The 26,462-nt window shown below is 39.7% G+C and overlaps 1 long non-coding RNA gene across 1 annotated transcript in view; it reads right to left on the reverse strand.

The window, feature by feature from the left end:
• The window catches only part of LOC119430193, a 64,599-nt gene extending 38,968 nt beyond the window's left edge, over window positions 1-25,631 (reverse strand). Inside the window, exons 1-2 of the long non-coding RNA XR_005187891.1 lie at window positions 25,564-25,631; window positions 4,587-4,675 (exon numbers count right to left, since the gene is read on the reverse strand). This is a non-coding gene — a long non-coding RNA (uncharacterized LOC119430193). The remainder of the gene's footprint in view (window positions 1-4,586; window positions 4,676-25,563) is intronic.
• Window positions 25,632-26,462: the final 831 nt, after the last annotated feature.

A 26,462-nucleotide genomic window follows, 5' to 3' on the forward strand; every position in this document is an offset into this window, starting at 1 on the left:
ATGGATGGATGGATGGATGGATGGATGGATGGATGGATGGATGGGTGAATTTGTAGATAGCTTAAATTAGCCATTAGTCCGAGTGGATACACTTTCATGTGACCTCTACATTGGTGTTAGTTTTGCATTACACAGTATTCACAGTATTATACAATATAATTTCAGCAGAAACATTTTGAAGCTCCTCTTTAAAGTGCTTGAAGAACAGCAGAGATGGTCCAGCTAGCTGCTGCAGCTATCCCCGCTTGCAAATAACCACAGTGTAATGTAAAGTTGACAACCATGTAAAAGTTTATAAAACAGTGTTCTTATGAACCACTGGGACATTTTTGAAGATTAGAGCTGTTTTAAGACAATAAATCTTGTACTTTTATGACCTGCTGGCTAGCTGTTAGCTGCTGGCTAGCTGTTAGCTCATCAGTACTGCCAGATTTAAAATGTTTTTCTCTAAACTGTGGTCATTTGAAAGGTTCACAAATATCCCTTTAAAGTCTGAGCCCACCCGCCCCGTGCACGTGCGCGTGTGTGTGTGTGTGTGTGTGTGTGGGGGGGGTATATTTACTGCAAGTGGATGATTTCAGGAAACGACTATATCTGTAACTAACCCAATTTAAACAATTTTGTATTAAATTTTAGAGTGGTCGTTGTTGAGCATTTTTCCCATAACATAGTCTGAGTGCTACTCATTGCACACCATTTTGTCTTTGAACGTTGTCGTTAACCCTGTTGGTTGACAGTCAGATTTACTCAACTCAATTTGGTGTGGCAGTACCTGAAAGGTACCCCACAAGATTTCAAAATATCATTCACAATATCATTTTCAAGGTTTACTGAAAATGTCCATAACTGTCCTGTTCATCAATATATATATATATATATATATTTTTTTTTTTTTTCCTTAAATCTCTTGAATAAAAGTTGGCTGGTGATGTGTATTCATTTAAGGAATGCTATATTTTTATTCAGATTATTTTTAGATAGTTCTTTTGTTGTTGTTGTTTGTTTTTTTCCTTTAGTAACTCTTTTCACAGTTAGGGATGTTAGTCAACTGAATCACAAGATAACTTTATCTGGCCTCTTCTGACACCTAATCAAGCAAACCTTGGCAAATGTATACCTTTAATCTGCGTTAATCTGGGCCACAATTTTGACAGACGCCCTGCTGAACGTGTGACCTGTTATCATTTTATTTTTTTTAACTGTATTTCTTAGTTTTTTACTTCTTGTTATTCTTTGATTTACTTTTTTATTAAGTCATGAAAAAAAATAGCTGTCTTGTTTAATGTTTGAGTCATTTCATGAAATCCATCACATTAGAACACAATGTACAAAGCGTTTAGTACCAACATCTAAACAAATTTAAGATACAGGCAGAAAACAAGAAGGTGTGTCGTTTTCTAGACTGCAGTTAAAGTTAAACAGGAAATATCTTCTGAGTGGCACTAAAGCTCTTCAGCATGCAGTTTAATTTGCAGATATAAATTTGGCAGCACAGTGAAACATTTAGGAGTTGCTCTTATTCTCAGGATTGAGAGATGCAGTTAAAAGCTCCACCAGAATCTAGTTACTAAACTTTGAGTCAGGATTTACGGACTATAAACTAGGCAATGTTTGTAGTAATCGGCAATGTGTTTAATCAAGTGATTTATAAAACTAATCAAGAACTGCCAAATTGCATCTTCATGGAGCCCGAGCATAAAATCTCCACCCCGTGCTTGTGTGGACAAATGCACACCCAGTTTTGACAGCTCAGGTTTATGTGGACATTTAAGCAAATCACGCAGTGCTGTACTTCTTTGATAATCAATACCACCACCATTTTAGTGTTTCTTCCTTCCCTCCCTCCTTCACGGGCATGCTCCTATCTCATCTCAGCTTGTCTGGGAGAATTGATTTGTTCGGATGGAATGATATCAGCCAACAGATAGAGTGATACACTCCACTCCCTCCTGAAGACCCTTCCTTCACCACACTTTTGACACATTAATAAAATATGTGGCCTTTTTTTGTTGTTGTTTCAGTTCACCGTGGTGTTAGTTCTGAGAAAGGACTATGGTGCACGGGGCTCACAGGGAGCCGTTGGTAGACAAGAGGGGTGGGCAGTCGGCTGGTCACCATCGCTCACTGTTCACAGGCACCCTACAAAAATCCCTGAATTTTCCGACACGCATTTGTTAGAGTGACACAGTCAGACTCTAAAGAACAGTTTCAGAAATGTTGAGTGAATGGTCAATATTTTAAGTGTTTGTTTTTCCCATAATGGCTCATTTTAAATAGTTTTACAACTACTATGTACCCTGACAAACAACAGGTTATCTACAAATTCCTTTCTACGTGTTTGAAATGAAAGAATGAGAGGTGATGTGAGAAAACGCCCCTTGTCTGTCCACGCCAAACCGGCATCTCGTCCAACTCCCACTTTATTATCAACCAAAATAAATCTCTAGCAAGCCTTAAAGCATTAGACCTGCTATTAACAGATGAATGCAACATGCTCATCCACACCTTGGCTAGATATTCCCAATATGACGGCAAAGGCATTTCAAGAGCTGGACAAGAAATAGCTGCTGGGTGAACTAACCTTGCATCCTTGGAGAGTGCCAGGGCATCGGGTCACACAGGCCTGCAAAACTTTCCAGTCCGGTTTATCACAAAGCCCATGCTTTAATGGCTTTCAAAGCTCAGCTGAGCACGTCTTTCCACCCTTGACTTGCACTTTTTGCACCCCATGACTATAAAACGTAGGTTATGTCAAGCATACATATACTAGCATTATCCAGGTCTCTATACGTTCAATACACAAACAGTGGATAAGACGCAGGAGACAGGAGTGACAAAAGAGTTGAGGCAGTGCCAGCCTGTACTTAAAGACAGAGTAACACATTACATTGGAGAACTAATGGGATTAAAAAGGAATTATCTGTTGATACGCTCATGCACTCTGTCTGTATGTCCACTTATTGAACGCTCCAGCCAATGACAGTGTTTGTGTGTCTTTTTGTGTATATGTGTCACAACAATCTTCGTCCTCATCATTACTCCACACAAAGTGCATCATAGACATCACCAGCAGACCATTCACTTTCTCACCTCATCATTAAACTCTAAATTTATTATTTGTCATGTGACTCTATTACATCTAAATTAGCTCCATTGATTAAAAACAATAATAATAAAAAAACAATAATAATAACTAGAGAAATTGCATTTCATGTGAAAATGCAGTGTGCATTTTTATTGCTGAAGAACTTGCTGAAAAACAGCTGAAAATAGCTAAAAACATGCTAAAATGTAGCTGAAATAGAAGAAAAAGCCCAAGTTAGCAGAAGAAAGCAGAAAGAACACATTTGCTGAATTAGGTTTAAATAAGAAGAAAATAGTACAAAAACTAGTAAATTAGCAAAAAAAGGTTGAAATTAGCAACAAAAAAAAAGTAGCTGAAAAGGCACAAAGAAGCTTAAAATTACCAGAAGGAAACAGAAAGAGCTGAAATGAGCTAAAAATGTTGAATTAGCTGAAAAGGCTGAAATTAGCATAAAAAGCTAAATAGTAGCTAAAATAGCAAAAAAGCTAAAACTAACAGAAATAGACTGAATGAAGTATCGCAAGCTGGATTTAGCAGAAATAATTTATTTAGTCTGAAAGTAGCAGAAATTAGCACAAAAACTTGAATTTGTCTGAAAACAGCTAAAATTAGCTAAAAAATGCTAAAAGGTAGCTGGAAAGGTAGAACAAGCTGAAATTAGCAGAAGAAAGCAGAAAGAACATACTTGCCCATTTAGGCTTAAAGAAGCAGAAAAGAGCAGGAAGTGGAAATTATCTGAGAAAAAGCTGAAATTAGCACAAAAAATAGCTGCTGAAAAGTAGCTAAAAAGCAGAAGCTTAAATTACCAGAAAAAAGTGGAGAGAGCAAATTTTTGTTGAATTAGGCTGAAAAATGTTTAAATGAGTGCAAAAAATGTGGAATTAGCCAAAAAAGCTAAAATTACCATAAAAACAGCTAAATAGTAGCTGAAAAAGCAGAAAACGATGAAACGTGCATAAAGAAGCTGAAAGGAGCATAATAAGCTGAAGTTAGCAGAAAGAAGTTAGAAGAAGCACAAAAAAGTTGTAGTTAGCAGCAAGAATCTAAACGGAGCCCAAAACAGCTGAAATTAGCTGAAAATTGTTTTAATTTGCGCAAAGAAGCTGAACCAGAACAGAATGTGAAAGGGGCAGTAAAAGATTGTAAACAGATGTAAAGATGTGAAGGATGTAAAATGAGCTCAATTCACTTTATGAAGAAAAAAAAAAGTGGCAGAAAGGGCTAAATATTTGAAAAAGCTAAAGTTGCACCAATACCAAAAGTCATAGCACCCTTCTCCTGAATGAGCTGAATGTTTTGATTTGCTGAAATAGCTCAAAAATTGTGGAACGAGAAAGATGCCGAAAAATGTACAGAAGAAAAATGGATCACAATAGTGTGACTGCTTCATAAACATTTACACAATAATAATTTACTTATTTTGACACCCCCCACATAAACACACAATTTTCTCTGTTCTATATCCCTCCACACTTCCTGTTCCCTCAAAGCCCTGAGTCACCTCCAACAGTCCCCTCAGACGGTGGGTGGGGGAGTTTCAGCGTGTTAAGCCAGCTTCAGCTCTGCTTCTGGTCGACAGCTCAGGGAGCCCTGAGAGAGAGAAAGAGAGAAGATGAGAGTGATGAGTACACTGACACTGTTGCTCCCATTTCTCCTCCAGCCCCCACCTCCCAGTGAGACATCCCCTCAACAGAAAGGGGTTCCCCTCCATCTCCACCCTGACTGCGCCTCTCAATCCTCCTCCTGTCGATTCAGGCTTTTATAATGTTCAGAAATGTAAACGTTTCTTTAACATTTACTTTGACAGAATCAGAAAAAAGGACTTCACTTTTGCTCATATTGGAACCAAAACTGAAGTCCTTCATTTTTTCTGATTTTCACCAGTGATTCCTTGCATTTCGGCTGCTATTTTTTAAAAAGGGTGTTTTAATTTTTTTTTTTTTTTTGTCGCTTGTTTGTTTCATTCTTTGAACTATGTTTTGCAATAATGGAAAAGCATACAGTTAAAGGAAAAGTGCATCTCCAAGCATTTGGAATTTAAAGACACTGTTTGTAGTGGGCAGCAATTACTTTGCATTTTTAGATTTTCAAATTCTAGAAAACAATGTGCATTTCTGGACTCGGACTCAAAATGTATTTTCAATAAGTTAATTTGAAATTACAAAACCTAAAGCAAGCAAGTTAAAAATACTTGTTTTTGTAAAATAAGTGAATTTCACAATAAAATAAATGAAGAATTTTCCTTACGTCACTGTTTAGTTAATTTATTATTAACCAGAAAAATAATGATAACCCCACAAATTAAAATGTATTTATGAATGAATATAAAGAATTGTTCAACATTTTTATCAACAGTGTTAATGTTTGTGTTATAACTGTTTCCAAGCCAAACAACAATAATAGATTTGGCGCAATGAGTGATGTACACAATGTTAACACTTATTTAATCTTTTGTGGGGAAAAAAGCCTGACATGCAAACTTGCTTCTCATTCACAGGAAGTTATTTAAACATTCAGCCTCCTCCTACACATTAAGGCATTAAGGGGAAAAAAATGTGTCTCCTGCATAGATCTGCAGATACATATTTCATGCAGAAGATATTCAGGTCATTAAGCAACACTTTGACACCTCCGTTATTTACTACCCCAAGTGGTTTCCTACCTCGTTTAATCAGACTTTACTAAAACCCGCTGACTCAGAGAGAAACCTTTCTTTCTGCTCTGTTTATGTTTATCTCCTCAGCTCCATTCTGCTCGCTGGCTTTCTCTTTCTTTCTTTGCTTACTTATATATTTTTTTCAAAGCATCCACTTTGCATGCATCTGGGGTTTAGTGGGGCCGAGACTCATAGGTCGCACAAGAGAAAATTAGGTGGAGAAAAAGTATCAAAGACAGAGTTGCAGATATGTGTTGTAACCAGACTCTGAGCATTATCATTTTGCCCAGGTGCTTTTTTTTTTTTTTTTTTCAAAGCAGCCTTAAACCTCCTCATGGAGTATGATATATAAAACAACCAAAGTGCAGTGCACCATTTTTTGCCTCAGAAGAGGTTTACCTTCGATTTTCTCTGCTGGGAAGGGTTCACTTGAGACATGAGGGGGAGGTGGACTGAAGGGAACAAGAATCTGCTCAATACAAGTTATCTTTAATGGAAGGATCCTGGACAGAGGGATTCAAGGGGAGGAAAACGGGAGGAAAAGGGAGGGACAGAGCGGGAGGAAACAAAGATGTGAAGTGTTGACAACTGTGTTTAGCGCAGGCAGATTCTGGGGTCAGTAACACACACAACCAAATGTTCACACGGACACACACACACACAGACGGACACACACACAGACGGACACACACATCAGCTGTCCTTTGCTAAATGAAACTTGAATGTAATGTTCTTTCACGTGGTTTCAACCAGATTAAAAAAATGAGTAGCCATGTTTACAAAAGCTTTGCGGCTGCCCCATCCCACAGTTCTTTCCTTAGATATTTCATTATTCCTTAGATAGAGAATTTTACTAATTGGCTTTTATGTATGTGAATGTTTCTGCAAAGTACCCTGAGACAACTTTGTTGTGATTCGGCGCTTTATAAATAAACTGAATTGAATTGAATTCTTCCCCCCCACCCTTCACCCCCCCCCACACACACACACACACACACACACCCTTCTGTCCTCAGACACACACACAACAAATATACACAATGGAATAAGTCATGAGCAAATGGATGACCATGTTTCGTGAGACCACCTGTTCCTCCTGGATACAAGTCTGAGAACCTTGAAAGGGTTATCCTCCTAACAGGGAAGGAGCCAGATATGTGTGTGCGTGCGTGTGATGCTGAGGAGTGGGTTTGGCCTTGTGCTGTCCCAGCCGAACCACCTGAGCCAGTTTGCCACTCATGAGGCACGTTTCAGATGGGGCAGTGCCAGTTTACACACACACCCACACACACATAAACACATACAAAAACATAGACAATTCAATACAACGCTCAATCTATAAATAAGAATGAAAAATGAACTTGACCAGTTACCGTATTTTCCGGACTATACGTCGCTCCGGAGTATAGGTCAGATCAGTCAAAAAAAGCCCCATGAAGAGGAAAAAACTAAAAGTAAGTACTGTAACTGTTGGTATAAAAAAACACTATTTTTTTTCTCACATTTTGTACCCAACGGTTTATATGCAGGAGCATCTTATTTATGTAATTTTTTCGTAATTTTCAAAATTTATGTTTTTAATAGGGATGCACGATATTGGATTTTTGGCTGATATGCAATATGCTGATATGTTAAAACTTATTTGGCCGATAATCGATGCTGATACCAATATTTTATATACATTCATTTGTCAGAACATAGCCCTCTTATTTAGGCTTATTTGCTAAAAAAAAAAATTGTGCAACAGCTGTAAGAGCTGGGGACATATATTCAGTAACAGCCATATGATATACATAGCACTTTAACTTATATTAAATGAAAAGTGTTAAATGTAATTTATTAGCGTCACCTGTGATGCTGTCTCACTTGTGGAGGCTTGTTCCAGGTTCCTAGCTGCAGTGTGGGATCCTCTGCACTCCTGTGCATGAAGGACTGAAGGACAGCCTTTTAAGTTTTTGTCTATCCATTGTGCCGTAAGACTAATCATGCTAAAGGGGCTAACACGGCGTCCAAATTTCTGTGGTAAAACTCACTCAACAAATCGTGCTATCAGCTATTAGCTTATCCATGACGTCAGAAATGACGGCTTGTAACTCAGGTAATGTTACGTCGGAAAAATATCTCCGACTGGGGACGATGTAGCGAGGCTCAACATAGTCCATAAATCTTCGAAATCCGACATCCTCACCAATGAAAAATAAAACTTCCACACCGCCGACATTTTTAAATTTCCTCTCTGCTGTGAGATCAGGTAGGCGCACGTGACATCATCGTGTTGTGCTGCTGCTGCAACGTCATCACATTGTGCTGCCGCTGCAAGCAAAAACAGCACCTTTTATATCTGTGAGTTATTTTAATGGAATGGCCGATGTTCGATATTGAACGTTAATGCTAATATCAGCCGAAACCAATACCATGCCGATAATATTGTGCATCACTAATTTTTATATTTTATTTTGAAAGACTTCATGCCGTCTCTCAGTAGCTTCCTGCCACTGACTAACATTTTTCTTGGACAAAGTTGAGCACTTGTGGCTCCCAGCACCTTGCTCCTCATGGGGGAAAGCGTTTGTGGTACAGAGGGAATGTCCTCGGATAATCAGATGTATGTACAAGGCCTTTTGCTCACAGTTTCAAATACAAATCTATAACTCCACCCACTCTGTCATCATGTGACCAGAAGTCTATCCTGAATGACCAACGAGGTACTCTCGAGGACCACCCCACAAGACAGACGTGAATTAATTTCTACAGATAGTTCCCATGTTGTTACAGGATTTTGCGCTTCATGCACAGACCTGTTCATTTTTTTCAGCGATAATGGAAAATGCACGGAGAATTTCTTATGTCACAGCTTTTATGTTAAAAGCGATCGATCATCTGTCGAGGAGGAAACACAGCTGCATGTAAGCTGCATCAACATTTGTCGATGGTCAGGATTGGAGATGCAAAAACAAAGTCTGGTACGTTTTAATAAAAGTTTTAAAATTCTTTCTGTGTCGGTAAATATGCATTTAAATACCAGGATCTCATTTTAAACACACATCTGAACGCATGAAACGGAGCAGAGGAGACAATAAATATAAGAGGAGGGGTTTTTCCTCCCTCCCCTTCCGTCATGAGCTCACCGGTGGAGAAGTCGTCAGATTTATTTTTAAAGCAGTCAGTCAGTCAAGACAGATACATATTTAAATAAAAGTTTTAAAAATCTTTCTGTGTACGGTAAATATGTGTTTAAATACCAATATGTCATTTAGGCTCCGCACAGAACGGAGCGGACAACAGGAGGGAGGGGGCTGTTCCCCCTTCTATCGTCCTTCTCCTCATATGAGCTCTGCTGAGGAGAATCATGTCAAATTTATTTAGAAAGTACATTTAAAAACATCAGTTGTTAACAAAAGTGTTTACCAATAAAAATTAATGTACTCATTTAATGAATATTTACTGCATTTTACCGGTACTATTTGACTTGCGGTCACATGACCTCGATAAAACTTCTTGGTAAAATAATTTTAAAATAATTTCAGTTATGTAGGTGTTTGCCACTGTTCTGGCCAGCAATTATGCTTAGACAGCTATTGTGTTCATGTTGAAGGTATAATAGTTGTAACCATGAGTCAGACAGTGAAGCTTCATGGAGACTCATGATGATCTTGCAGTCTGAGCATGTGTTGAAAGCAAGCTACCATATTTTCTGGCGTATCAGTTTTTTTGCATAGATTTGTCTGTCCTGCGACTTATATACATATTTTTTTCCATATTCATAATGTGATTTTTGACTGACACTTTAAATTTCGAAGAACTGCAACAGCGAGTCCTCCCGTGCACGCTCGCGTCACTCAGCTGGTGCAGGCGGAGGAACGCTGGAGAGCAAACAGGTCTCACTTGTAAATGAGTCTTCGAGGCTCAATGTGATTTATCTGTATAAAGGTTGAATGAAAAAAAAAAGCTAGCAGGTTCGGCCGCGATGGATGGATGGTGTCGCACTGCCCAGGCAAAATTAAGTTGTTTTGACCATTAACGTATGTTTTTTTCCTCTTCATGATGCTTTTTTGACTGATGCGACTTATACTCCAGAGTGACTTATATGCCGGAAAACACGGTATATTCTGTGAAACACCACCTGCTGGCTGATTCTTGAGGTACATCAAGCAAGCTGCACACTGTCAGAGCTGGCTGGGCACAGATCCCGACGATGTACGGTGGATGCCCGCGGCTAAATAACCAGAGCGTCTTATTTATGTATAACATTATGATTTATCTTATATTTAATAAGTGCAGCTTATAGACAGGTGTCTTTTGAAGCCCGAGAATTATGGTAAGTAAGTAAGTAAGTGCTATGTGTTGTTCTCCCTGTATGTATAAGTCACTTTGGAGTATAAGTTGTAGTATTAACGGTAGACTCAGTGGGCCCTCTCGCAGCTGCAAATGGTAATGTTCACTCTTTGTTTCATGTCAGTATGAATGAACATTTAACGCGTCAGTCAAAAATTGTGTCATGAATAGGAAAAAAAAACATAAATAAGTCACTTCTGACTATACGTCGCAGGACTGGCCAAACTACGAAAAAAAAGTGCGACTTATAGTCCGAAAAATATGGTAATTGAGTGTCTTTTTTTTTTACATTACAAAGAGGAAAATATAATAGTGTATTTTGAATTTCATAATTGGTACATGTTCAAAACTTCTGTATAACAACAAGTCTCTCTGTCTTAATGTGCTTCTCCTCCTCAGCAGCGAGACGTCAGAAGTGCATCTGATTGCTTCGCTCTCTGTGTGAGAAGTACCCAGCCGTTTCTGACCTGCAGAAACACTTATTTGCATCCACGCTAACCACCTTAAATCATGAATCTCATCATTCTCATAAGTGTCTGAAAACAGGAAAGTGCCATCACTAACCCACTGTCACCCCCCACCACCACCAAACAATCACCTAGAAGGAGGAGACAAGTAGAGGATGGAAAAAATATATAAATAATAAAAAAAACAGCAATCTCGCCTTTCAAACAAAAAAGGGAAAATGTTTTAAGGGGCAATGAATTTTGTAGCGCTGAATAGGATGTTGGTACATGTTTTACTAAAGGAAATATAATGGCAGACTATTATTAGATCACATTAATCACGAGTGTGCCAAAGGCAGTGACAGCCATGCTGAAAAGGATTGAAAACGCTGGTAATGGATATAAATTACCCATTGTGTGATAAAAGGATTTTTTTTCCTCACTAAGAAGGTAAAAAGGAATAAAACACTAAGAGAGCCACTAAACGTTGTGTGTACATATTTGTGCGTGTGTGTGTGTGTGTGTGTGCGTGACAGAGCGAAAGGGAGAGAGTGTCCCTCTGCCTGTGTGCAACATGTAATAATACAGGGTTATCAGTGCAGGATTAAAATTTTTAAGGGAATCAGATAGTGACAGTGAGGCCTCGCTTTAAAGCCACCAGTGACAGAAAGGAGGGAAGGATTAAAAACAGATTAAATTGGTTTGTAGTGAAGGAGATGAAAGGAACGAAGACGGGGTGGGGGGCATGGGGTGGGGTGTTTGCTTTGACAGAGGTCTGTCAGGCTTTTGGCACAGCGATAATGAGTCACATCTTCCATGCACTGTTATTTATCGCCGACTTGGCTCGCAAACAAAAGATCAATAATTTTGAGCAAATTTGATGTTGTCCTCGATGCTAATGCGCTCGTCCATCACATCTGCCATCGCCACCAAGGAGACGGACTGGTTCTCTGTTTATTTGGAGATCAAATGCAATTGAATCACATGTCTCTAATAACAGAGGACCTCCCCGATGCAAATACATGCGGCGCCTCGTATCTTGCGTATACTCCTGCAGTCACTCACAAAAGGTGTCGCGTACATGTGTAAATGATAATATATGGATAGCAAAGCCGATGGGTTGCCACGCCATTTTTTGGCATCAATCTTCATTCCTTCCTCAGACCTTGCTTTTGAAAGATGGAGAGTGTCAATGGCCTGTCCCCCCACAACACAGGAGGCACATGCACATCCGTCAAAACGGGGGCACCCACTGCTCACCAGTTAGCCCTGCAGCACAGAGAGATGAGAAGACAGCAGATCCTTCACTGACAACTAGCCCTGGGTGAGACACTTCCCAGCCACCTGAACTCAATCAGGCCCCAGCGGAGGCAGCATTTGGGTATTTCATTTCATCTCCATCCCCTTACTCGCTCAAGATACGTTTGATTTATCTCGCAAAGCAACATGCAAGAACGCAAAGCACTTTTGGAATCTAGAGTCTTTTTTTTTTCTGCGGTTGTGTCAGCCCTTAGACTTGCATGTTTTAGTTGTGTTCAGCCTACTGGTTAGGTCACGATCAGGGCTAACCCACTCCGGCTTGTATTATCTGAGCTCATTGTTGAACGTGACTGATATTTAACCGTTCACAATGTGTAAAAATCTTCTGGGACAATCTCAGCTTTCTTTGGCACACTTAAAACACCCCACCCTGTGCCAATATGTAGCACTATGACGGTAACGTCTGTGGCAGGTGGAATACACTAAGCTCCTTCTCCTGCTCCCTGGGTGAGGTGTGAGGAGCAAAACAATGACAGACAAAGGTCACCTGGCTCACCTGGCCCCACCTGCTGAGGTGGTGACATGCCAAATGCACCCCTGAGGTTTAAAGAAGAAAGAACAAAAAAATAAACACTCCAAGTGCTAAAAAAAAAAAAGGAACTTGGCAAAAAAGCATGTAAAAAAAATTGAAGATTAAAAAACAAATAAGAACATGTCAAAGTGCAATTCTGTGGGGATTAGCTTACCATTTGCCTGGAACCAAGCTTGGTGTCAGTTGTTAGAAAGTATTTATTTTTCTTTGATGCCTTGGTTCTCATTCATGCCAAAATGTTTTAAAAATGCAATTTGATAAAAGCAAAGGAATAAATTAAGGCATTTTTTTTTCCAATTCTTGGGAGAGCTGTTGATCTTGTAAAAAAATGTTGATGTTGTTCCTAAAAGAGCTAATTATTTTTGTACATTTCTCAGCAGTAAGAAAATAGGTACATTTATTAATACGGAAATTTTTAATGGATCGAATATTACTTGTTCCTGTGCTTTTAATTTGTTAATTTACTGGATCGCTCCAGTGTTCACATGTGTTGTCCAAATCCACTTGTACTGCCTTCAGACTGTCAACGTTGTTCTGCCAACACAATTAAGTTTCACTAACATCAAAGAGAAAAATTAAGGATGTTGTCTCCATTAAGGACTTTTATAAATGTCAATTTATTTTTCTTTTTTGTTTACCCGTTTCAACCATTTCAGTGTAAAACCATCAGTGTTGCCTTAATGGAAACATTCTTATGTTGCAAAATGTAGCAGGGAATAATTATTTTACATTTACTTTAACCTGCCAATTTCTTAATAAGAAAAAAGCTAAATGAACATGGCTGTCGCGATCTTTCCCCTGAACTCAATACTGATATAATTAAAACATAAATTTAGTCTTACGTAATATTATTTAGGAACTTCTCATGTTTGTTTAAAAGAAAAATGTTTACACATTTCAAAATGTGTTGTCCTTCATTGTGCCACTGCTTTATTTCATGTAGTGAAATTCACATCAGTGAATGTAGTTTGTTCATAAAAAGTATATACATATGTAGGTATGTATGTGTATATGTATATACTCTCTTGAAGTAATCTCTTACTGGATTTTTAAACATTTACCAACTCTCAACCATGAACAAAATCTGACTCAACACAATAGCTATAAAACAATTAAGTTTTTCTTTTCAATGCACAGTTTGGACAAGAGTGAAATTTTCTGTTTCCTGGAAAGTATCAGAGGAGTGTGCTGTATGGAGCAGGTCAGGACCTTGGCAGGTGGAATAATAAAACCTTGACATAAGGCTGAGAGCAGGGAGGCACACCATGACCCGGAGCAACCCCAGGCGCCTCCCAACTGCACCTCATTCTCTCCCTCACTGTGTCTTTCTTCCCCACTGTTGACTTACCCAGACACCTACAAGCATGGCAGACTTCCTCCATGTTCAAAGCTGTGTCAGGGCACAGCCAAAGGTCAGGCCTCTTGGAAGCCATACAGAAACAAAAAACAGTGAGCTGTTTTACATGGCTGATTCCCTTTACCTAAGTGTAAATGCTTGCACTTGTCTTGACACCATGTCTACTGGGGTTTTTACAATGTTTTTAGCCTTCTTACTATACGGAAACAGCTGTTATAAACAGCATACAATGGTGTGCAGGGATCTTTGACCCAGCTTTGTGTTTTTGTGTTGCTTTTATATTCTTCCTGTTACACTGACATTGTGTATCTGTGGGAAAAATGCAAATATACAGAAGAATATGCAGCATTAATGACAGTCCTGTATAACCACCGAAACAAAACAGAGTGACCCCGCATTGTGAAAACGCACAAGATGACGGTCGACGGTAAAAGCTGAAAAATAGACTTGGTGTTCAGCAGTTAGATTCAAATCACAAACACCCAGCTGATATATATATATATATATATATATATATATATATATATGTATGTATGTATGTATGTATGTATATATATATGTATGTATGTATGTATGTATGTACGTATGTATGTATGTATGTACGTATGTATGTATTATGTATGTATGTATGTATATCTGTCTGTCTGTATATCTATCTAAAATCACAGGGTGGGTGTTGGATTGCACCAGGGCTGCCCGCTGTCGCAATTCTGTTCATAACTTTCATAGATAAAACAACAAAGTCCATGCTTTCATGGATAAAATTTCACGGTGCAGTCAGGGGATGGAGGGAGTCCAGATCGGTGGCCTCAGGATTTCATTTATACTATATGCAGAAGATGTGGTCCTGGGTCATCGTTCCATGACCTTCTGCTCTCACTGGACCAGTTTGAAACTGAGTGTGAAGCAGCTGGGATGAAAGATAGCACCTCCAAATCTGAGACCATGGTTCTCAGTCGGAAAAGGGTGGAATGCTCACTTTGGATCGAGGTTGAGGTTCTGCCTCAAGTGGAGGAGTTCAAGTATCTCAAGGTTTTTTTCACGAGTGAGGTAAGAATGGAGCATGGGACTGACAGTTGGATTGGTGAAGCATCTGCAGAATTGAGGACTTTTTGCCAGTCCATTGTGGAGAAGAGGGAGCTGAGCTCTAAGGTGAAGTTGTCTGTTTACTGCTTGGCCTACATTCGTACACTCACCTATGGTCATGAACTCTGGGTAGTGACCGAAAGAATAGGGTCGCAGATACAGGTGGTTTAAACGAGTTTCCTCCACAGGATAGGTGTGATCTCTCTTAGAGATGGGGTGAGAATTTCAGTTATCCGGAGTAGAACCACTGCTCCTCCACATTGATAGGAGCCAATTGAGGTGGTTTGGGCTTCTGGTAAGGATGCTCCCTGGGAGCTTCACCAAGTAGGTGTTCCGGGCATGTCTGACTGGGAGGAGACTTTGGGGAAGACCCAGGACATGCTGGAGAGACTACGCCTCTTGGTTGGCTTGGGAACACATTGGAATCCTCCCAGAAAATCTGGAAGAGGTGGCTGTGGGAAGAGATGTCTGACAGGTTGTATTTAGCCTTTGTCTTTGACAGCAGCAGTAACATAGCAGGTGGTAAGGGAGGAGGTGAAGATACATTACAAACTTTGTTGCTGCTGCTCGATTACCATTTTGGGCTGCATATTTTTATTACCTGCAGTTGGTAATCTGTAAAATAGGATTTTCTGTTTGGGAGCATTTTACTTGTGTTAAATTTTGCCTCAGTTGTCTCTAAGTGAACGCTTGTGTGTGTGGGGGTGGGGGGGTAGCGGGGTAGAGGAACAACATATAAAACTTAGAGGGCCCTCTAGTGGCTGCAACTGGTAATGTTTACTGGTTCATGTCTATGAAGCGTCAGTCAAAAACTGTGTTATGAATATGGAAAAATATATATATATTGGTCACTTCTATGTAGGCTATAAGTTGCAGGACTTGCAAATTTATGCAAAAAGGTGTGACTTATATGCTGGAAAATACGGTAGTGACCATTGCACCGGGTAAAAGCTCAAGGCAGCGGGTGAAGGGGGCGCGCCTGGAAGGCCAGCGTGTCGCCCATACTGTGGCCTTTGTCCTCCTTCCCCCGCTGGAGTGGGTCTCCTGCACCAATCCCAGGGATGGGAGCGCGAGAACACGGGCAGCGTAGAGGAAGGTCTCCACCAGTAGCCATGCCCCGCGAGGGCCACAGGCTTGACGGGAGAAAGCGCACCCCAGACGAGTGCCTGGAGGTGTGCGGACAAAGAGAGAAGGAGGGTGGGGTGGGCCATACAGACTGGAGGTACGGATGCCGGAGGTATGGTCCCCAGATGGGGACCGGGCTGCCCGTTCCTTAAAGAGCACAGCAAAAGAGAGCAGACAGACTGATGCTACGGGCACTGAGCCAATCAATGCTCGGGATACAGAGCACAATGCTCTGATTGGTCGCGTTCCATCAATCAGCCAATCGTGTAATGTGTACAATTTTACGGTGAAAACCCACGAAAGTCAGTCCGTGAAGTATTGAGGGACTACTGTAACCGCAAAACGTACACAGAAAAGTGGGTAAGGCAAGTTCATTAAAATGTTTAAACACAAAACCGTTTTACAATCTTGAATGGCACATTGTCATTTTATACATATACTTAGATTGTGTGTCTTCCTTGTTTCTGTTCTATGGGTAGTAAATAAATATCAAAGCTAATCATCTCTACATGACCAGTGTAATCTCCCCAGACTGACACCAGTCAGTGTTGATATCAGTGCATCTGATGGAGCTGAATGCACACATGAACCAGTCTGGGGGCGAGACTAAAATGACACTGCAGCAGCATCCTTGGTTCCCAGCACCCAGCACTCTTTTCCAAATCCCAAATGTTGCCCGTGGGATTCCACAGCACTTAAGAGTCATGTCAAAAATTTTGACAACGCGTGACGTCTGCCTCAGCCTCTGCTGTCATGTTCCCTCTGCTACTCATTTCCACCCCCCAGCAGCCCCCCTTTCTTATTCCCAAACCTCTTTTGACTTGAGCAGGCGACTTTCTCCCAGAGCGTTTTAAGTTGTCATTTTTTTAAACACACATATCAAAGCTGGGAGTAAAAGGGAGGTGGGGGAAGACAGATGTTTCTCTTATGCTTTTCTACTTTAGTACAATGAAGCTGTGGAAAGGGGAAGAATTGGAGCGAGAACAGAGTGAAAGAACATTGGCTGAGATCTTTGTAGAATCCACATCCTTTCTCCAAACGACTGGCAATACATCATTTGTATTGATGCAATATTAAATTTCAATATTGCATGTCAAAAGGTACAAAATGATAGATCATAGCCTAACTAAATGAATTATTAAAGGCCCAAGTTGGCTATGCTATCGGCTTCTGTTAGAATCAGCTGTGTCAGAGGAGTGCAGTTGGTGATACTGGCAGCATTTCAAAGCTTTGTCGTTTTTCTTTCTAGTCGCATCCCGGCTTTCTTAATCTAGCTTTCTGTCACTTATTAATGTTCCCAAGGAACTAAACCCCACAGATCTTTCCCTCCCAATAAGGAGAGGCTCAGCTCACATCCTTTTATATACCCAGAAGAAAAAAAAAACTTAAATAAAACCATAATTAATATTCCATATTGAATATAAGATAAGCATAAGAAAGTACTTCAGCTTTGTTAGATATGTTAAGTGGAGAAAAGACGAAAGCACAGCTATGGCTGATGTAGCGACTCAGTCTTTCTGGTGATTTATGTGTTCTTCGTGTGCTCTGTGACCCTGTAAGTTTATCTCTGTATTCTGTCTGACAGAGTGACTCTTTGATTGTCCCAATGCATTTTCCTGCAGTAACACTGCTTACCTGACTGATTGATTCCAATTTATGACCCAGGGCAAAGGTTACATCTTTCAAACCTTGTCAATGTGCTGTTGTTGGGAAAAGAGACGCTAACAGAGAAGAAACAAGGCGGGGTCAGAGAGCAGAAAAGATGCTCTCTGACAGAAACAAGCAGATTTAACAAACATCAACTTTGACTTTACCTGCTGGAAAAGGACACAAACAATAAAATGCTCACATTTCTCATTCAGTCCAGGTGGTTACAAACATTTGAGTTGTGAATAGTTGGTTGTAGATGGACACAGAAGATCCTGATTGATTATTACAGATACTTTGAGACAATGACGAAACTAATTTAATAAATTACAATAATTGTGTGTGTGTGTGTATGTTTTTTAGCATAAATGTGAAAATATTTTTTAAACCGTCACCATAGCTCAGTTAGTATTTATTAAAATGTCATATTTAAAGCAAATAAAACTTAATTTAAATAAACCATGCAGGCTGCAAAGTTTTGCTCATGGTTAGCATTGTGGCCTCACAATAATAATAATAATGCAGATTTAACTCTCATGTTCCTGTGCAGAGTCTGCATGTTCGTTCTGGGTGTCCTCTGAATACTCGCTCAGTTTTTTTTTTTAGGATTTTTTTACAAACCATTACATGTTAACTTATTTAGAAAGTCTAAAGTGTCCTTGGGTGTAAGTGCAAATGTCCAGTAGTCGTTGGATGAGAAGTGAAGCAACAATAGCTACAACAGTGCTGACCAACAGGTTCATTGTGCAGCTGATCTTAAAAAAAAGTTTTAAATGCTGGTAGCAATAAAGCCAATGAATCTTTTATTATTATTATTTATTTATAGCTGAAACTGCCACTGTAGGTAAAATCTAAGCATTATTTTGCGAAAGACAAAAAGTTAAGGTCAAGTAACATATATTACAGATCTCTGTGTTCAAGTCCCGAACAATAGTTTATATTAAATGTGGCGTTCAAGTTGTTCAAATTAATCTTATTGATTTTGTACATAAACAGTTCAGAACAGCTTTGCTGTGCGCTGATTTCTGTCAGCATTGCCTGCGCGACTGTTAATTCTCCATCGCTTGTGTGATGTCCTAAATCCCTAACCCCCATGAGGTTTTAATTGCAGGGTCCAGATTGCCAGGGCTGGTCAGGGCCTGGTGACCCCTGCAAAAAGTCACAGCCTCCATTTAGTTTCCAGATCCTATGCAAACGAACACAGAGCCCCTGTGATATTGTGCAAGCACTGCCTGGCAAAAATTCAATTTTCATCCCCCTTTTGTATCCAAGCCTGCTGCCTTGCTCTAACGATGCTCTGCCATGAACCCCCCACACACAACCCTAACCACCCACAATACACACACACACAAATACATACACACCTCTTCTACTGCCTTCTTCCTTCAACAACAGAACACAGTGGAGTCGTTAGGACCCTCTCTTCATTACTTCAAAAAACCAATCATTAGACACCAGAGTATATACGTAATTAGAAAATCACTTCCTTTGCAATCCCGGCTAAGTAGTTTACATACTGTAATTACAGGGACAAAATCAATTTTTAATCATTTCACTGATTGGGCTCATCAGCTCAGTAGGAACATTGTATCCTGCTTGTTGTGCGAAAGCAACATCTGGGCTAAAACAATTACCCTTTTGTGTTCTACAGCGTCTCTGAAAATGCCTTGCTGCCTCTTCCCCATGTCATGGACTCACTATTCGAACTCTACCAAAAAGGAAAATCTATTTTTTTTTCTTTGCCTCCGACTTTTTTCTTGTTTTCTTCTTTTCCCCCTGTTTTTTTTTCCCCTCTTCTTCCCCTCATCTCGTTCTGTCTTTTTCATTCCCTGCCCTTGACTTGGACATGGAGGATCACATTTAAAGCTTTATAAATCAATACGCTATAATAAGCTGCTCTTGACAGAGCGAGCGAGAAAGGAGGGGTAAAAAAATACAACATATTGCTTTTTTAACGCCTCTTCTGTTTTTGATTTTCATAGCCCTGTTTTTCTCATTGACATGGTTCCATTATTTTGATTTTAGTGTACAATGTTGCTTTTAAACAACAGAAAGAAAAACAAAACTTTTATTTGGCCTAGCAGGAATATTACCATATTTTTGCTTAATCTATATTGGTGGAGAAATGTATAATGTCAGTTTCAGAAGAAGAAGAATAATTATATTTTGCTGGTAAGGAACACAACTATTTAAGTTAAACTTTAAACTGTTTCTTCTGTGCTATGTTTTACCCTTCACCGGCTAATAAAATGTTCTATATTCTTGTCTGAGAGAAGTCCAATCGATCCGCATTAGTCTCAACTCGCTCTCTCTCACTTTGAAAACTCAGGAAATCAAATTTCTGAGAGAGGAGAAAAAAAATCGGTTAATGCATTGATCACTGGGGCTGTATGCAAATCACATTTGCCTTTATATTATCTTTTTTTGGCCAATCAATAGAATTAATTAACAGCTTTGTTTTAACAGCACCCCACAATCCTGTTAGACTGGCTGTCAACCTCAGAAATCATCTTCCTCCCTCCAAGTCCCACAGTAGCCATGGAAATGAACGGTACATGGCAAGGCCCATAAATCAGAAAATTCAATTTGACCATGAGCTCCAGTAGTAACAGTAAAATATGAGTGCTAACACAGCACACAAGTAGATCATTCCTCACTGGTCATTAAATAGCTTATTTTATGACCAAAAAAAAGACACCTAAAAAGAAAGTTTACAACTTAATTCATGGAATTGGCCACAAGGTGTAATGCACAACCTGAGTAGACTTTTAAAATCCCCTCTGTTCATATCACATCATCTCACAGTGATGTCATCAATGTTTTCTCAGTTTAAACAGGAGAGTTAAAATGTTCCTGACAGGACGATTTTATGTAAAATACCATCATCACAATGCAGACAGTTCAGGATTGATCCCTGCAAGACACCCATCATTAAAAAGGATACTCATGCAACATACACAGCCTATTAGAACATGACTTGATTGAAAACTTACTTCAGTGGCAATCATGACGCTGCTATGCTTGTTAAATAGGGTTTGTACCACTATTTTTTGCACCACTGAGATTCTCCTGTAACATCAACGTTCATGCTCAATAATGCAGGTAAAAAAATCCAACAAAGTTCAATCAAGTCATCTGGATGGCTTCTTTGTTTGTTTGTTTTTTGAGACGTTTCGTCCTTCATCCAAAGAACTGCATCAGTCCGAGGAGCCACAAACAAACTCAGTCCCACAAGCAGCACACCCACATAGTGGACCAACCAGTTTGCTAGTGATAAGATGGTTTCTGGAACCCGCCCTCTCACCTGTCGACTTCTCTGAGGCAGCCATTCCCAAAGTGGTTCCAAACATCAAAGAACAATGCAGAACAATGAACTTCTCCTGTGATATGTTCATATCTGTATTGGGGGCAGCGTTCAACCTGAAGACGTTGTTAGTATAACTATCAGCACAGGTGTCATTTCTGCAGTAGGTTGTTTCCATGACCTTGTTACAATCACAGTTAACCTAGACATGAAGCCAGTGTGGTCAGTGCTGCTTCAGATTCTGACAACCAAGCCACGCTAGTGTGTGTGGGCCCCATGTCATGGACACCCAGCCACCACTGCCTCAACACGTCCACGCTTCACCCAGGATCCCGATGCACTGCCATCACAATGAATTTTAGTGGACCTATCGTGCTTTTTTCCACACTGAATGGAGAACTCAATGCGATCATATTAAGCACGTGAAAACCTTGCCGAGACCCTGCAAAGACCATTCAAGTTCTGGCTGAAATTTTGACTGTGTAGTTGGTTGTCATCTGGTGAGAAGTGAGGCTGAGAAAACGGAAGCAAAGCTGAAAGTGGCTTTTTTAAATTCTAATCTGTTTCCCAAATATCTCAAACTGTAAAGAAGTGCAACAATATTCTTTATAATGAAGATACCTAATTCCCATATGTCATGAGGTCTGTGCTGCTTGTGTATGTGGATACAAAGAGGAAAATAGCTGGGTGTGTAGATCGGGGTGGTGGTGGGGGTGGGGGGGCACTAACCAGCCTAGCTGCTGCTGCTGCAAGGGATGCTAGTGTGTGTGGGAATAATAATGGATGCTTTTGAAATTATTATTATTCCCAAAATGCTCTTTTGTGATTTGCTTTTGAAGGGCATGCATATGTGTGTGGGTGGGGTGATGGGGAATGGGGGGCAGGTAGTGAGTGAAGTGTGTGTCTGCATGGAGTGTGTGTATATGTGTGGGGGGGTGCTAAATAGGGTGGAGTGGGGGGTATAGCTAGTGAGGAGGGGGTTGAGGGGTGCCTTGCTTGCTCATTTGGAGAGCTTTTCCAATTATACAATTAGTCTGGAATGTAGGCCAGCAGCCTTAGCGTTCCTCCTTCTCCCCGACCCTGGATAGCAAGTGCCCTCACCTTTTTGTTTTTCTTCTTCTTCTTTATCTTCTAGTTTGACAGAAAAGACATAAAAATGGAATAAGCAGATGCAGACAAGAAACAAGGATTCTGAAACATCAGGCATCAGTGAAAGTTATGTCAGTCTATAGAGCATGAGGAGGCTGAAGCAGTTTGTCCGAGAGGCATCAAGCTGATGAACACTGACCTTCTTTGTGAACAAGGTTTTGTGTGAACATTGATGGCAGTGCACTGATACAGTACACAAAGCCATTGGGTTGGGGCCTCTCTGGTCAAATACTGTTTGTTGTGTTGAACCGTAGCAAGTCTCAAATCTCACCGCCCCCACCACATAGCATGTCAGCCGCCTGGATGCTGAACACCAACACAGTACAATGCTAACCACTGTTGCTTCCACTTCTTCCCTCTACAATGAAGTGATATGATAAATGGATTTATGATGAAGAACAAATTGTTTTATAATTTGGCCTCTTTCTGATTGTCCTCTCGCTGTCGCCTGGCTGCTACCAAGTGTGCCGTACTGAGTTTAATATGAAGCAACAACAACAGCCAAGTGCCATCTGTTGGCATGCGGATTTTCTGTAATCTCTCTTTACTGATTACAACAATGACTACACAAACCTCTTAAATAATTATCCCGCAATGTAAAAAAAAAGCTAAATAATTATAATCATTAACTCCCACCAAGTCTGCCACTCCTCCAGCAAATGAAGGTTGTCAGAGAGAGAGAGCGAGAGAGAGATAAAAAAAAAGCAACAGAGTGAGAGAGGGAGGGTTTTTTCTGCTGTGATGCCAATCATGTCTTATTTATACCAGCATGGCAGAGTACCACACAGCAGCGGTGGTCTTAACCCAACAATACTAAAGAAAGGAGACTGTGGCAAAATTGACCTATCTACTCCCTCCATCCCACCCTCCATCCCACCCTCCACCAAGCTTTCCCATGGCTGGTTTTTTTTTCCTGTAGGGGAAAAAAAACACCCTAAAAACAAATGTGACTGGTATTTTTGTGACTTTTTTTATGTTTTATTATTTAAAACAATACATATCAGTTTCTTCATTGTAAGTAAACTGTGGGTGAGTCAATGAACTGGTTTCAGCTGCATTGCAAAAGCAAAGCACATGCAGTCCACAAGCAGCAGGGTATATGCACGTGCTCTTGGCATTTAATTGAAAAAGCAGAAGGTTCATAACATTTTATTTCCAAGGGCAGCTTCAGGAATGTGGAAAATGAAGCACAGTAAACAAAGTACAATGTTGCACTTTTGTTTCTGGACTCCACCAGTAAAGCTTATCTTAACATTTTGTTGCTAAAACAGCCTTGCTCTGGGTGCATCTGGTCTGAATGTAAAACTTTTTTGATGGAGATCTCCATAATCACGCATTCAAAAACTAAAATCAGTTCATTTTGTAACAAAAAGTGGAAACAAAAACGCAGCGATTTAACACGAGATTAGAAAAGGACTGGTTTCAGATTAGTTGAGACAGGTTGTGCTCTGGGGCCAGGATTTAAGTATCACAGGTCAAAGTCCAGAAAGGGTTAAATGTCTCAAGTTGGTTTCATTTGATGATTTAAACACGTGTTGGTCTGTTTGCTGTACCAGCACAATTGTTTGGACTGAAGAATATTTTCCATACTAGATTTAAAGTGCAATATGTGTGGAAACAATTTAAAACACATTTAAAATTTAAATCTTTTCCTATTTTTTTTCTTTTTTGGTACGTTTTCATGCATTGGTGTGTTTGTTTACGCATCTTTCTCTATAGAAATCATCCAAGAGTGCGAGCGTCTGCGAGTTTGTGTGCGAGCCCTTTGTGTGAGAAATGGTGTGAGAATACGTCAAGGGTAGCATGTGTTAGCTCTGCTTCCAGTACGAGGGAAATCTGTGGCACATACCTCCAATGTGACACAAGCCAAAACGGCATGACTCACCCATTCTATATTTGATTAATAAAATTACAGCAGACAGATGGTGATCCTATATAACAGATCACTGCCAAAAAACGGCCTGAATGAAGACATGTTTCATTACTTTTACAAATTAGGGTAATAGTCTCGTATATTAAAGTATGGACTCTAATGAGTTACATTCACTATCATTTTGTGCATAATTTTTTGAGAATTTAAAATAATAAAAACGTGTATTTGTGTCCAGTGAACATGGCAGTAATGATAATGGCCACGTGCTGATGACAGAATACCTGGTAGAATGAAGCTATTTAACTTCACAAAGCAGAGACATCCTCTGACTTGTCATACGATCCCCCATCATGGACACACACAGACACACATGTGCAGTTTTATAACAGCCCATCACAATGAGAGATGAGGTGGCCACGCTTATCCAGCTCCAGGAATAATGGCTTGCACCTGTTTACCGTGTCACCTCTGTTTGCTAATTGTCTTCTTGAGCTGCATCATGTGGGAATGACAGAGATGTGGCTTTTTGACAGACCATGTTGCTCGCATGTGTGTGCTTCAACATGTAATGAAGAGAGTGGTGTCAAAAATATTTTGTGCTACGCAGTCCTCGCTCCTGGAACGGGAACGTTAATACTTCAGATAGTTATTCAGAAATAAAGCAGGCAAGAAGTGGTCAGTTTTACCTGTGCATGTTCGATAAAGAAACTGTCCCAAATCAGTGCAAATACAAGTTGGATGCAACATCTCGACGTCCTCCACTGAATGCTGTTTTGAATACAGTTTAGTGTTTGGGATTTTTGGAGCCACGAGTCACGTGTTAACTCATCATATATTTTCTTTTCTTTAAATGGGAAGATGCATATGCACTTAAGCATGCATTAGTTTTGTTCTTTAAACCACTTCCTTGCTGATTTCATGTTTAATATTCGATATATATATATTTATCAATATTTAAATTTTCTGTTTTTATTTTATTTCATTATTATTTAATTTAACTTTGTGTGTGTGTGGTGTGCCTCATTCCAACAATTTTAACTTTGATAGCTTTTCAGTTGACGAACAACAAACACCCTTTCTTAACTTGTTAAACATGATAATTTAATTTACTCAAAATTAAAAAGGCTAACTCTTACAAACGTGGGCAGGAAAATTTTATTTGAACAATTGTGACATCTGTATGCATTGATAATCTTGAGTGTCATAGACACATAAAGCATCCTCGGTTAGTAGTAATTGTTTCAAATTTTATCTTGCTTAAAAAATTACAGGTCTCCCTCACGCAATTGTATGAGCATTTTCTTTTATTTTGACAACAACAAAAAGGCAACTGTGTTTTAACTAGAGGGTTTCAAATCCCATTTATTGGTCTGGTTAAAAACCTATGGAAATTGTTGTGGAAAATATTATTCTATAACTTTGACACACTCCAGAGTGAACCAAACAGTAACAAGAAAACTGCCAGGAACCATATGAACATCTCAACATTAGGACTGGGAAGTTTGATGCTGCCTATAAAGTGCATGGTTAATTGTCTTCCACGAGACAAAGATTTAAATGAAAACAAAAACTAAGAGCACAAGTCTGTAAATGTGACAGACACCTTTAATATCCTCCCCTTTCCCTTGATCAATGGGTATGATCGTACCTGCGTGACTGCCTCCTCTCCAACGGGTGCCGGATGTCAGGAAGAGCGCCGACAGCTTCACAGAAGGTGGGAAGACAACAGCCTGTAAACAAAGCGCACACACCAGGAAATTTATTGTCACCTGCATTTGAAGCTTGACAAGTTTGCAACATTGGTGACAGAAGAAAAATACCCATTAAAAACTGTCTGCTGATCGCCTTCCCCACAAAACTTCCTCACTTGTCTATGTATCTAAAATCTCACTGCAAAGATATCCAATCTCATTTACGCCATCCTGGATAAACATACAACAGTATAATTGGTTCTGTATAGCAACATTTTACTTATATGTTTTTAACCAAAAATTATAATTGAATAATGTAACGTCCGAGTGAAAACAATGGATGGATATTTTGCATACAACCACAAGTATTCAGTAATAAGTATGTCAAAGGTCAGAAACACAAAGAACAAGGTAAGTGAAGTCACCTAAAAATCTTTTTTTGCAGTCAATATTGATACTAACAGCCAACCATGGGTGGCCAGAAATTAGAGAGTGAAAAGTAGAATCATGTGTACTTAAATTAGTTAAAAAGTACACAAGACATGCCGCCATGTTCATGACCATCTGAAGCAGGTTTACTGTGTAAGCTTGGAACCATCTAGGCCAGCATTACAGTATTCAAGGCGAGAGATAAGCACAACCTGAATCAAAGTGTCTGGGACAATTTATTTTTCCTGTTTTGTGAAATGCAAAGCCCCACACTTCTAGAATATACAAGGGTCCGTTCACATTGAGAAAACCTTGATACACTCTTCACAACCTGCAGGACCTATCTGAACAGAGCTGGATCATGGAAAATGTGAAAATCTTCACACAATGTTTTGTCAATCATGACACAGCTGTGCTCTTAGTCCTT

This window comes from Nematolebias whitei, chromosome 2, assembly GCF_014905685.2.
Source record: "Nematolebias whitei isolate Nwh7 chromosome 2, NemWhi1, whole genome shotgun sequence".
NCBI classification, from domain to species: Eukaryota; Metazoa; Chordata; class Actinopteri; order Cyprinodontiformes; family Rivulidae; genus Nematolebias; species Nematolebias whitei.